This window comes from Notolabrus celidotus, chromosome 13 (genome assembly GCF_009762535.1).
Source record: "Notolabrus celidotus isolate fNotCel1 chromosome 13, fNotCel1.pri, whole genome shotgun sequence".
Lineage (NCBI taxonomy): Eukaryota > Metazoa > Chordata > Actinopteri > Labriformes > Labridae > Notolabrus > Notolabrus celidotus.
The window spans coordinates 13,277,482-13,290,487 of NC_048284.1; the positions used below are offsets into that span (position 1 = coordinate 13,277,482).

The following is a 13,006-nucleotide window of genomic DNA, read 5'->3' on the forward strand; positions in this document are numbered from 1 at the left end:
TGGACTTTTGAACGGCACATTTCTCATTTTAAAAAACACCAATACAGTACAGCTAAGCTGTAGAAGTTTTAAGCACTTGAGATATCACCAATATTTGTTCATAAATTCCCTGCTGTATTTTTGTCAATCATTGCAATAAAGATTTTTTTTCATTTTTTTATTTTATTTAACCAGTTGGTGCTACGGTTGATTTTTTCATCAAGGCAGCAAAACTCAGTAGTACAACAGCACGACACAAACGTCATCACCCCCACCTGCTTGCTTGCAGTGATCCTTCCTGAATATTTCCATCTGTGTTCCCACCAAAGTTTATGCTAGACTCTTTTTATTTGCAGGCCTTATAGTAGATAACATTCCGTAGTTTTGGAATTTTTTTGGCTGTTTGCATTCACATGTTAACACGAGGCATATTTGCTTCTAAATTGGAAGCCTGTCAAAAGGACGCTGCAATAACCATGGTGTAATGTTTTACTACGTTTCCAGGATTATTTTATAGTGCTCTTATGTTTTACTGCATGTTTTATTTAGGGCTGACGGTATTAGCACAGTAATTTGGATGCTATTAAGGTATGAAATCAATGCATAATCGCATGATATTGATCCATTTTGGCACACCGTGTTGGCATGCTGCTGAGAGGACAACGTTGTTAGCATGTAGCTTTTAGCAAGTTGCTTTAAGCAAAACAATGTTAGCACAACACTGTTAGCGCGACGCTGTTAGCACGACGCTGTTAACACGACGCTGTTAGCACGACGCTGTTAGCACGACGCTGTTAGCACGACGCTGGTAGCACGATGCTGTTAGCACGGCGCTGTTAGTACGGCGCTGTTAGCATGGCGCTGTTAGCACAATGCTGTAAGCATGACATTATTAGCAGGACGCTGTTAGCACAACACTATTAAAAGGGGGCTGTTAGCACAATGCTGTTGGCACGTCACTGTTAGAAGGGTGCTGTTAGCACTGCGCTTTGTTGTTACGGTTTTGCTACAATTTTACATCACTGCAAAGAAGACTCTTGGTCTATACACAAATCCAGGATACCGTAACACACTGTATCCTGACACAGGATACTGTAAGAAGAATCATTGCATAATGCAACAGTAATACTGGATATTTCCTAGAAGATTGCACATTAGAATTGAAATGAATCATGTGAGGTGCTGCTGTTGCAGTCCCCAAATATGAACTCTATTTCACCCCGCTAGCTGCAACACCAACACTGGTTCAGGCCTGTCCTGCAAGGCTTACACACCAGCACAAGTGATTGTCAGCTGATGAAAACAGACCCTGATTACGTTTAGACAAGGCAATCTGTTTATTCTGTACACTCCTCCATCCCTCAGCAGTACCCTGATGTTTGTTTGTGCTGCCTTTTCAGGCATAATCCTCTCTGGCCTGACTCTTTTGATGTGTAAGGCTCGTTCTGTTGGCTTGTCTCATGAAATCCAATATTTCATATCTCAGTGGTATGCCAGTGATCTGTCAGTGTCTGTTTAGTTTTGCTCTGATGCCTCTAGGGGATTAATGTTGCTCCCCACAGTGTGTTCTGTATTCTGTGTAGGGACATGAAGCTGTAATGCCAAACCTGCATGTAACCATTGTTGTAACAAATGACTCTGTGACCGCAGAATGACCCCATCATTCAAAAGGTAAGTTGCCCAACAACTTCCCTCTAATAAAGTTGTGCTGTGATTTATTAAATATAATGAAGTCCTTTAAATGACACTTCTGATCTGTTTTTGAAATCCAGGAGAGAATGACTCTCACTGAGATCAAATGACTTCTGTCAGACTGTACACCAAAGTCAGGCCCGGTGGACCAGTGTGAAAATCTTTGGTTTGAGGCTTAGATTGTGTGTGTGTGTGTGTGCATGGTTGCGCTGGAGTGCATGTGCCTTTCAAGCATGCTAGGTGAGACTTTCGTGTCCCTGAGGGTTCTGTGCAGTACATCAAATATAGTGGAGTCCTTTCTTTGCTTGATTTGAAGGAGCTTACTTAAGCAGAAAATTAAAGATAAAACACTCAAGTCATCAGACTCTTACATTATCTACTGAGAGCAATGAGGGTCTGCAACAGGGTGGCTTTGACTGAGACAATGAGATACAAGCTGAAGATCTTGATGTGTTTTGATATCATCAGACAAAAGCAGTTTTTAACTTACTCTTGATTAATCATGCTGGTATTTACGCTGAAATACACTGTGTTCCAAATGTTATTGATGTTCAGCAGAAAGCATACTGTTCAAGGGCAAATCTATCACGGGTAAAACATGAAGTTTCACGTTGCTTCCATGCTGTGAGCTTCATAGTATTTATATCTCAAATCCAGCCCTCTTACTTCAAAATCAATATATTTCCCTTTTTTTGGAGCTTGAGCACACTTTCTTCAATAGTACCTCTAAGTTCTCCTTGGTATTCCAAAAGAAGTCATACCAATTTTGATGAAGCACTGGTCTTGATAATAACATATGTTTAAAAGCACTGGAATAAGGATAGGCGGTGCGACCACCTTGTCTTTTTATTTAAAATACTGGGTGAGTGACAGCCTGCAGACTACAACATGGAAGTATGCTGTCAAAACAAACCGTCCCGTTCTTAGTGGAACCTGTCAGAGTTATTTATAGCACCCCTCCAAACGATATGTGACAGTTCTGAATCAGTCTTTAGTAGCGTTGCAAGGGGGAAAATTTCTGATAAATATCCGGAAAGTTTCCGCTAAATATCCAGAAAGTTTCCGCTAAATTTCCATGGGAAGTTAAGCTGGGGAATTTTGGAAATATTCCAAATTAGAAACTTTCCATGGAAATGTGTGGGTATTAACTGGGAATTGAGGGTAATTTAATGGAAAGGTATCATATCCAAGCATAAATATATGTTTTGTTATAAGCAGACATCCATCCAAAATAATACAATTAAAACAGATTTATTTGTTAGTAGAACTTTATCAAGTGTTAAATATTTTATTGAACAATCAATTATTTCATTGAAGAACAAAAACATGAATGTTGAGTTAATTATTACTCATCCCCCTGACCCAACCCATTCAAAAATGAACAAAAATGCAATCCCAACAAAGTCCCATTCAAAATGTTCAATGAAAAGAGCTGCTCTCCCTCCAAAAAAGTCCCATTCAACATGCAAATAAAAATGCATCTTCCCTCAAGCTTCTCAAGCCTAGCCTCAGCAGGATTCTAGAAATCATCTGTGCATGTGATGGAGGAATGCACAGTGCATGTAGGGGGCGTGGTCTCAATAGCCCTGCAGTAAGCAGTGTTCTATGTGCATGTGATAGAGGAATAGCATAGATATTCAACTGTACTTGTTGCATGAAATCTGGTTGTTTTAGACAGGATTATACTAAAATAAATTTTCTTCAACTATATTTAAGTTCCCTATTAAGAGCGCCTCTTGGCCAGGTCATGTTTGTAAATGAGAACTGGTTCTCAAACATTTTTTACCTGGCAAAATAAATTTTAAAAAAGAGCCAACCTTAAATTTAGTAAATTCCTGGTTTATTACAATAAATTCCCATGGAAAGTTTCCAACTTTGAAAATTCCGGGAATTTTGCAACCCTAGTCTTTGGTCATTTTATTTTGATTTGTGCTTTGAAGTGTTACCAAACTACATTTTCCCCTAAATTCATATTATGTATACCAATCACCTAATTAATCTGCTCATTGTATTCTCATAACTTATGAAGAAATGGCTTGCAGGGGAATGTTAATTTTACATCCAGTGATGAGACACACTCAGAGGATTGGCACTATTGTCAGAAGAGATCAGCAGAGCAAGAAATTTGGATTTCAATGGTTTTGTCCCAGACTTTGCTGAGTGCAGGATGTACCTCTAACTGGTGTGTACAGGTTTTTGTCTGTCATGGTTTGGATGGAATTTAAATTTCCAGGAATATAACTGTTATCCCTGATATGTAGGGAAATGCATATAGCTGTATTAGGGGCTCTGTGTATCACTGATGTGTGAAGCTTCTTTCCTTTCGATTCTGTATTTAATGCTTGTGAACTGACAGTGTGGGTCACCCTATGTCCAAAGCTATTTCAGATATTTTGTAGTGTAAAGAAATCAGGCTGTAGAGGTTTGAGGCTGGCTGTTGTCCGTGGTTTTAATCATTGGCTGGTGTGGATGAGAGTTTCTACAGGGTGACATAAATAGTCTGTTGTAAAATGGTTTGGAGTGGTGTGTGTGTGTGCCCCTGTGTGCACATGAATGAGCTTCTGTCAAGGGGGAAAAGGAGGGCCACAACAGTCTTGCACTGTATAGGACTTGATCTTCTTTACAAAACTTCACCATTTTGGGATTTTACATCACAATATCATTTACATAGAGAAGGAATTTTTCCAATAATGTCTCATGTATTGACCTGTTGAGACTTTAATTGGTTGAGGTGGACATCCGCATACACAGAGATGGTAAAGCCAATCAATACCTTGTATCAGTTCCCTTGTGGATGGTTAACAATTTATTGTAGTCCCATGTAGCAACACCACAAACTAAAGCCTTAATATTGATGTATCTTCGACTGGACATCTCAAAGGACCCTGCAGATTTTTTGTGTATTAATGGTTATTTTATCATGTGATATGAAATATGATATATATGAAATGATATGTAAGGAAAAAAAACTACATCCAAAGTAAATTCTAAATCAGTGTGCTTGACTTTTTGTTACATGGGAAAATAATCTTTGGACTTGACTTTGGGACGGAAAACTCCTCATGCTCAGGTCGTGTCTGGTAATCCCATTCAACTGATTGTTTTCTTTTTCAAATGACCTCATTTTTCTTTCTATATGAAGAAACAGATGAGGTGAACGTCTTGAGGCCAAGCTAATAGTGAAACATGGAGTCTGATTGATGTGTCGTGCTCTTGTTGGGAAATCATTTGGCTTATAATGGAATCCTCATCCACAGCCATCAACGTCACCTGTAATGACCCCGACTGAGAAATGAAGCTTTTATTCTTTGCATTTGTCTCCTCTGTGGCACTGCAGAGATTAATACAGCTATTCAACCTTGTGTTTGATAACCTATTTACTTAACCTCGTCTTTCACATTTTGTATATGTGTTTGTGTAAGGAACAAAGGATCATGGTGTCTCAGATTGCAGTGATTTCATTCAGTTATTTCAATCATGCATTCTTAGTTTTTTCATCCAACAATTCAGCATTTGTCCATAACTAGGGTTTTTCCCATATCCTGTCTCTTATACGATGTGAGTGTGTGTGTGTGTGTGTATTTCCCACCAATACATCATACCATTACACAGACCCTAAGGACCTGCTGGATAGGTCAACTGCTGAGGGCTCTATTCATTAATATAACATGTTAACAAAGCTGGGCGAGCAGCCATCTTCTCCCCATCCATTTGAGACTAGATTTATTGAAGTGAGACTCTGTAGCCACCATGGATAATTGCTCTTTTGTCTTTATTCCTCCTGAAGTACAGAAATTGAGTTTGGATGGACCTGCTGGCTGCTCAGGTACAAATCCTCTACTTTGTCTTCCCTCTGCTTGGAACAACAAAACTCCCATTGGAAATGGTGTATTACTTTTGTGGTTTTATCGAAATTATGAAAATACTCTGCTTCATTTGGGGTTTTGTCTATCCATGTCTTGGACGTCTATTCATCTTTCAATATATCCAGTCCATTGGAGTAAGTCTGCCAATAAAAACAGTCGCATATAATCCCTGAGTTTTAAGCCATCCATCATGATTCAGAAGTTCCTGTCCATCGTTTAATTTTTTAGAACAAAGGAAATGGCTCCACGTATCTGCGTAATAATTTGTTCACTTTCAATCACCTTGTTTTAATTAAGAAGGAGAACAAGGCCTGTGAAAAAAAAGAGCTAATCTTTATTAATTGGGCTTTCTGCTCCGCTGCTTTGCTGTGGGGATTGTTATAAAACATTCTCTGAAGTCACATGACGCTTCATTTATCATCAGCTGGAAACCTTCCCTTAAGCAGAGAAAGAAAAAAAAAAGGGTCTACATACACACTCATACCTACAGGCAAGACACTATCATACTGAAATCAGTTCAGGTCTTTCTCTTGCTGGAATCCGTTTTCCCCATCTCTCTGTCTCTATCATCTTGTCTTTTATTGTCTCACGGGATTTGATTACATGTCTGGAGCAATGAAACAATCTGTAAGCTAGCTGCCTGCTTTGGCAGTTAAACTGGGTACCTCTGGGTGCCGTTGAGCTCTGAGTTGAGCCGTAGATCACGAGGTGGTGCAGCAGGATGGGACTATCTTAAGTCAGTGTCTGCTGTCAGAGGATTCACTAGACTCTGACCCTTCTATTATTCTTGCACCAGTAATTAAAGGCCCCATGAAAAGGCTAGCAGGGTGCTGTAATTATTTATGTTTTCTTGTAAAAACAGAATGCAGAGGATCTTTTAGTGGACATTGATTGGCATTTAGTGCATTTAATAGCAGAGAAATGGGCTGCTAATCCCAACAATAAACCAACATGATAACATGGACTATCCATATTTCCAGGTGGTGGAATTATAGCAACACAACAGGCTAACATAACTATTTGTCCCCTTGGTCGTAACTTCACAAGGAAAGCCCATAGAACTTGTTACTGTGTATAAATACTTGGGTTTTATTTTTGACTGTGAGCTTTCGTTTAAAGCTCATATAGCCAGCCAGGTCTCCAAACTTAAAGTGAAACTAGGTTTCTTCTTCAGGAATAAATCCTGTTTCTTCCTCAGAGCGAGGAAACTTTTAGTCTCTACAACATTTCTGCCTCTTATAGATTATGGTGATGTGTTGTACTTGGGACCCTCGGCTAAATGTTTGTTGTCTTTAAATAGTGTATATCACTCTGCTCTGAGGTTTGTCACGGGTTGCACACGCCTCACTCATCACTGTGAACTTTACCTCAAAGCTGACTGGCCATCCCTGAGTTAACGCGGACATACACATTGCCTACGTCTAATTTTTAAATGTCTTCTTGTCTTGGTCCCAATATATTTGTGTGTGTGTCTACAAAGATCAAAAAGCCACTATGCCTTGCACTCCTACGACACTTTACAAATGTGTGTTCCCCGTGTTCGGACAGAGTTCAGTGAGAGAACATTTAGTTTTGCTGCTCCTACTGCTTGGAATAAGCTCCAGAAGGACTTGAAATTGTCAGATCTTATCTCACTTGACGTCTCTGGTTCCATCTTAAATGAAAGACATACCCCAGAACAGTGCCTGTGTCTTTAAATGCTGTTTTTGTGATCACAAATTGCACTTTATTTGCAAGTTAGTTGCACTTTTAAATTGTTGATTGCTTCTACTTACTGTCTGTATATATGCTCCATGTTGTTGAGTTGTGCTATTTATTTTGACGTGTGCTGCTGACCTCTCGGCCAGGTCGCCCTTGTAAAGGAGCTCTCGATCTCAATGGGCCTCATCTGGTTCAATAAAGGTTAAATAAAATAATTTAAAAAATTTGTTTGTCTAATCCTAGATGAGCAGAAAAACATGGTGACTTTTTTTTATAATTTCATTTTGATTTTTGTGTGTGAGGAAAAAACATGAGGAATTAAACTTTAGAAAAATTAGGATGGAGAGAGGCAAAACATAATCTAAAGTCAGTCCTCTTACTAGTTGGCACCAGCATTGCTAGTTGGTTAAACAAATTATTAATATATGTATCCACCCGAAATACCTGTCAAATGTTGAGTCTAAGCTGTAGCAAAGCTATTTATGCTATAATGCTTTACTACCAGTATGTAAACAAGCACAAATGGGTTATTGTAGCACGGCACATTTTGTCAGTATTTTGGTCTGGTTAAACTAGTATATAGTAGACTGGAGCAAGGTGTAACCAGCACAGGCATGTGCACGTTAACCTGACAGAAGGACTGAAGGCTGGTGGTGCTAGCTTTTCTAGTGTTTGCCACATTCAGTGAACCAATTTCACATTGTTTACCCACAGACCTTGTTATCTGGTGTTTTGTTATTATGAATCAATTGTGCAATATACTTTTAATTTAAAATGGAATTAATTCTAGTCATATTCTAGTCTACATGTGACAATCAATGCAAGGAATATGCAATAAAAGGAACTTAAGCACTTTCATTGATTTCATGGAAACCTTAAAAGCAGCCAAAGGAAAGAGAGGAGAGGAGGAGTTCATATTGAATCAGCTGGCAGGTTCAAAGGAGTAACGACTGATTTAAAATGTGTTTCATCTGAAACCTGAGTTCAACACGTGTGTGAGGTGTGTCTGGAGTCTGTGTGTGTGGGAGAAAAAGAGAGACTGGGGGTAAAAGGGAAAGAGAGGCTATTTCTGTATTACTCATGACTATAAACATTTGAATTTCTCTGTCTATGTGTATTCAGGCTCAGGTTTCACTGCTCAGAACTCATTTGTGAGAGAAATATATGCCACATATTTAAACATTATATCACTATACTCACAGCTGCATGTCTGGAATTGCCGGTGGCCATGTGTCAAAAAATTTGCATACATACATAATCCACTTACGCCCCTGTGCATGCTCACTGCATGGCCGTACATACTTATTACATGGACTCTGGTTCACCGCGATGGCATATCCGCACAGCTCACCGGGAATTAAGTGGCGATTCCTGTGGGCAAGGCGATGCCCTTTGAGCCACCAAATCTCTCCTCTGACTGACTCTGCTGCTGCAGACTCGGGGTCACAGGTTAGCCGGGTCTTATTAAAGCACCGCCAAAGGCAATAACGGGAGCCATATTGCCTGATAATTCTCTCTTTGGTACAGCCTGGGTCTCCATGATAGCAGCTTAAGACTACAAAGCAGTGGCTTGGTTTCTAAGGTTACCCGTTTTGTGAGAATGGTAGGATTTGGGGCATTTTTCCTGTTTTTCTGAGACTTCTGTTTTTAACTCAACTTCAATACAAAAGCGAGATACAAGCACAGATGTTTGAAGACAGTCTGACCCATTTAAAGAAATTAATTTATTACCTGGTATGAAAGCTGTTTGCGTAATTTTTTTCAGCTCATTAGCCTGCCATGTGAGTTTTTTAATTCCCAGCACAATAAATACAATTAATTTTAACTGTTGCTTTGTACCACCAGTGATTTTAATTAGCTATGTCTTTATTTTAGTGCGTCTCCACACAAACTCCATCTCTTTTATGTGCCTCCTATTTTGCTCCTTGGGAGAGGCTTTCAGCTATAAATGTATACTGCCAGCTTATAATCAGGCTGTGAGGGGAACAAACAGGGTGCTGGAGACTTTCAGTTCTACACAGAGTCAATAATAAAAGATGTGTTGTACTTTTCTGCACTTTTTTTCTCCCCAAGTTTCAAGCATTCATTGCCGCGGGGCTCCTTCAAGTCATGTTCGGGAGCTGAAAATGAGAACGGAGCGCGGTCCAAGTTGCAGGAGTTGGGTTTTGATTTGAAAAGAAGTCTGCACTCCATCAGCCTGTGTGTTCCACTGAAGGTAATCACTACTACTGTGGGGTTGTAGTTCCATCCATCACCACCCGCAGCCCTTATTGAACCAGACCTCAGGAGGAGCTGAGAACTTAGCTCCCACTGCAACCCAGAGCGGCGGTTTGATTGATGGCATTGCTTTTATCAGCCTTGTGAGAAACGCTAACGCATAGACCTGACCTGTTGCCTTCACTGGCAGACTCTGTGCTGTTGATTGACAGGTGTCCAGGGCTGATATGCTTAGACATGCTACCCCTGCATTAACCCCAAGCCTGCCACCCTTCCCCCCTCTCTTTGGATTCAGGGATGTTTCGGTGGATATTGAGCCACCAGCTGTTCATGATGTGCTCGCCTCACCTCACGTCTCTGGAGGTTGCAGGCTGGCCAGACGCTTGTAATTAAAAGCGCATAAAAACAGATCAAGCCCCTTCCTTCTCCTCCCATCGAGGATCTCATAGAGCTGCTGAGGATTTGCTGGATTCTCTTGATCAACAAGCTCCAGAGAGGTGCTTCTTTTGTAATCTTTTTTAAAAAGCTTGTTCTGTGTTGCTCTAATTGCATCCCAAAACAATAGAAAATGTGAATGTAATAGATTTAAGTTAGGCTTACAACAAAGCTAGTCAGAGTAGGGTTTCTTTTTTTCCAACTTCCCACTATACCGATGTGATTTTCTTTTACAGGAGAATTCTTGTTATGCAGGAGCATCTCTCGTGATGTGATATACAGCAATCAGAAGCAATCACCAGCTCACCCCCAGATTGTTTCCTCTAGTTTTGGCTGTTCCTGAAGAATCACTTCCTGCCAAACCGTCAATCTGTAATAGAAAGACACACAGAGAAAATAAAAAATCCCATTTGAGGACTTTGACAAGGCAAAACCACAAATAAATCTGCCCAGTTTGCATATACACACTTCTTTCATGTTTCAATCATGCGATTGTGTTTAACCAGGCTTTGGCGGCACAAATACCTGACCATAAATCTTTGCAGGAGTAGTGGTCAGACAAAGCCGACACAGTTAACCATATCTCCACCGCAGGACCACAGTCAACTCAAAGCATGAACATGATTTGTGCTTTCTATATCTACCTTGGCAGAAGCGTCTCCATATCTATCAGGGGGCTGACAGAGAGCAACACGCCAACGCCTCCACCAAGAAAGCAACATCCATGACCTTCATGGTGCCTCTGCATCTGGGTGGACAGAAGCCATTCTCTGCTTCAGAGGGTTTTAAAATTGGGGTCCTGAAAGGTGCAACCCTCGATGTCTGGAAGCCTCAAATTCCCCTCAACTAAAATCCCTGCTTTCTAACACCCAAGTCTTCTCTGTCTGAGAGAAACAGAGCTAAACTATTAGCATACAGAGAGCCTGGCTGTCAAGCAGAGCTGCTATTGTGCCTGTCTGGCTGCATCTCTCTCCCTTCACCTTCCAGCTGTGTCTCCCGGAGCTTTTCTTCCCTCAACCTGCTGCAGTCACACTCTTTCAATCAACACAGGCAGAGCACACTATACATATTTACCAGATTCACTTCTAATGTGCTCTCTCACTGCCACATATTCATATTTAGCTGCGCTGATGCTCGGGGCGGCCCATTTCAGATTTTATTAAGGGATGCTTATTGAGGAGTTATTGATGTGGCAGCAGTCCTCCTGGCTCCGGGGCAATATCGCTCCACTCAGCAGGGAGAGAAATGGCTCTGTAGCTCTAAATGGGCACAGACTGCCTTTTTATGTTACGATAAAGCAGTGATACAGTACAATATCAACCCTTACAATGTGATCGTGCACTTACATGACATTGTAGTACTGAGTTAGATTGAATTGTGTTTATAAAAGCAACAAAATGCAGCATTTTAGATCTAATGCTGTGAAATAATGAGCTAGCTTATCTACAGAAAAAACATGTAGACACAGTTTCTCATTTGCTTAATTTTTAGGAGGAACAAAATAATTTCCTTCTATGATTTGATACACCTGCTTGTTTTTATTTTGGGTAAATATTTTTTAAAGTTATATTTTTACTGTCATAAATTTTGAAATTGTCTGGAAGACATTGATTTGGCTTCTCATAAAATGTACTGACATTTTCAATTATTTTTGCGCATTTGTTGCGCTAAAATAGTGGCTCCCAGCTATACTGATGCCATTGTAAATCAGAAATGAAAGCTTAAAACATATTAGATCTGCACAAAGTCATGTTTATGTGTTGTAAATTTCCTCCTATCCTTCAGCTAGTCTTCTTCAGCTTTCTTTTGGTCTCTCTCTAAAACTATTTGAATAAAGTCAGAAAAGCTCTTGGCTGAAGAGGCTTCAGGTGGTTGACTTTACAAGTATTGTCAGCCTTGCTTTGTTTAAAGCTTCAGTAAGGAGTTTTTACCTAGTTGTGAAAAAGACTGAAATTCAAACTAAGGCTTCCATATGAGCCACAAAAGCAACCAAACCATCATTATAAAGAGTGGCGATTTGCTTATAGTCATTTTAAGTGTCTACTATAGAGTAGGTGCCAACAGTGGTGTAGAACTGTGTATGGACCGTAGGGACGTGTCCTTACCAATCTCAAGTGATGGCCGAAATGTCCCCACCAATATTAAGGTTGAAGGGGAAAAAATGCGCTTCATGCGACACATAAAGGGTTAAATCCTTTCCCACTTTGGCACCGCCACCCAAATACATCTCTGAGACCGGTCTGTTTTTTGGTTGGCTTAGCTCCCTAGGCCAGTGCTTCCCAAACTGTGGGGCAGCGCAAAGGTATGACACTTCAGGAGGGCAGAGCCACGCTCATCAAACAGAAGCAGAGCTCTGCAGCTTGCGATGCAGGGATTTTCATCTGTTACTACAGTTCTACCTGCTTCAAAGTGTGTTAACACTTGATTTTCTAAAGTCCAAAGCGTGTAGGGTCGATGGCTGTAGCTGTGACTTGAGGTAAGATGAAGAAATGTAAATAATATAACTCAAGCAGGCCACGGCTAATTGAAGTTAAGCTACTTCAATGATTAACATTTAATTTCCGAAAAATATTTCACAGTAAAAGTCCCATCATGTTACGTAGTTCAAAAAAACTTTACTTTGAAATGGCTATAACCGGAAGCAGCATGTTGTCAGGTGAAGTAACTTGACACTTTGACCCTACCAATGTAAAAATTAAAATTACGCCCTTGGGTGTCAAACTAAGTGATACCTTAACATTGTTGAAATAGATCATGTGACGTGCTGCACGAGCTGCCTATATGAGATCTGTGTTTGGGGGGCTCCCAGAAGGTTACAAAAGTTTAAACTGTCTGAATATTTGCGTAAAGTGCATTCAGTAAAGTGCAGTTTTGTGCAGCTGTGTAGCTCTTTCTTGTACCATCTTTTTTCGCTATCATCCAAGCTATTGGTAAAGCTAGTCAAGCTCAGCCCAGAGTGTCGTTACTAGGTGTGAGGTACGTACTTGCTGAACTAAGACTTGCACCACCCACCCCGACTAGCCACTTGTTTTAAATTTATGAGTTAACTCTAATGAACCAGCACTCCACAGGGTTTGTTTGCTTCACAGTATTCCACTGTTTTCTTTAAATACATG

The 13,006-nt window shown here is 40.3% G+C and overlaps 1 protein-coding gene and 1 long non-coding RNA gene across 2 annotated transcripts in view; both read left to right on the forward strand.

Moving 5' to 3' along the window:
* Window positions 1-13,006, forward strand: part of sash1a (SAM and SH3 domain containing 1a) — a 335,265-nt gene that overhangs the window by 101,998 nt on the left and 220,261 nt on the right. The gene's annotated exons all lie outside the window — the stretch shown is intronic.
* On the forward strand, window positions 9,611-10,353 carry LOC117823901. Its single transcript, XR_004633513.1, has 2 exons — window positions 9,611-9,952; window positions 10,127-10,353. It is a non-coding gene; the product is annotated as an uncharacterized LOC117823901 (long non-coding RNA).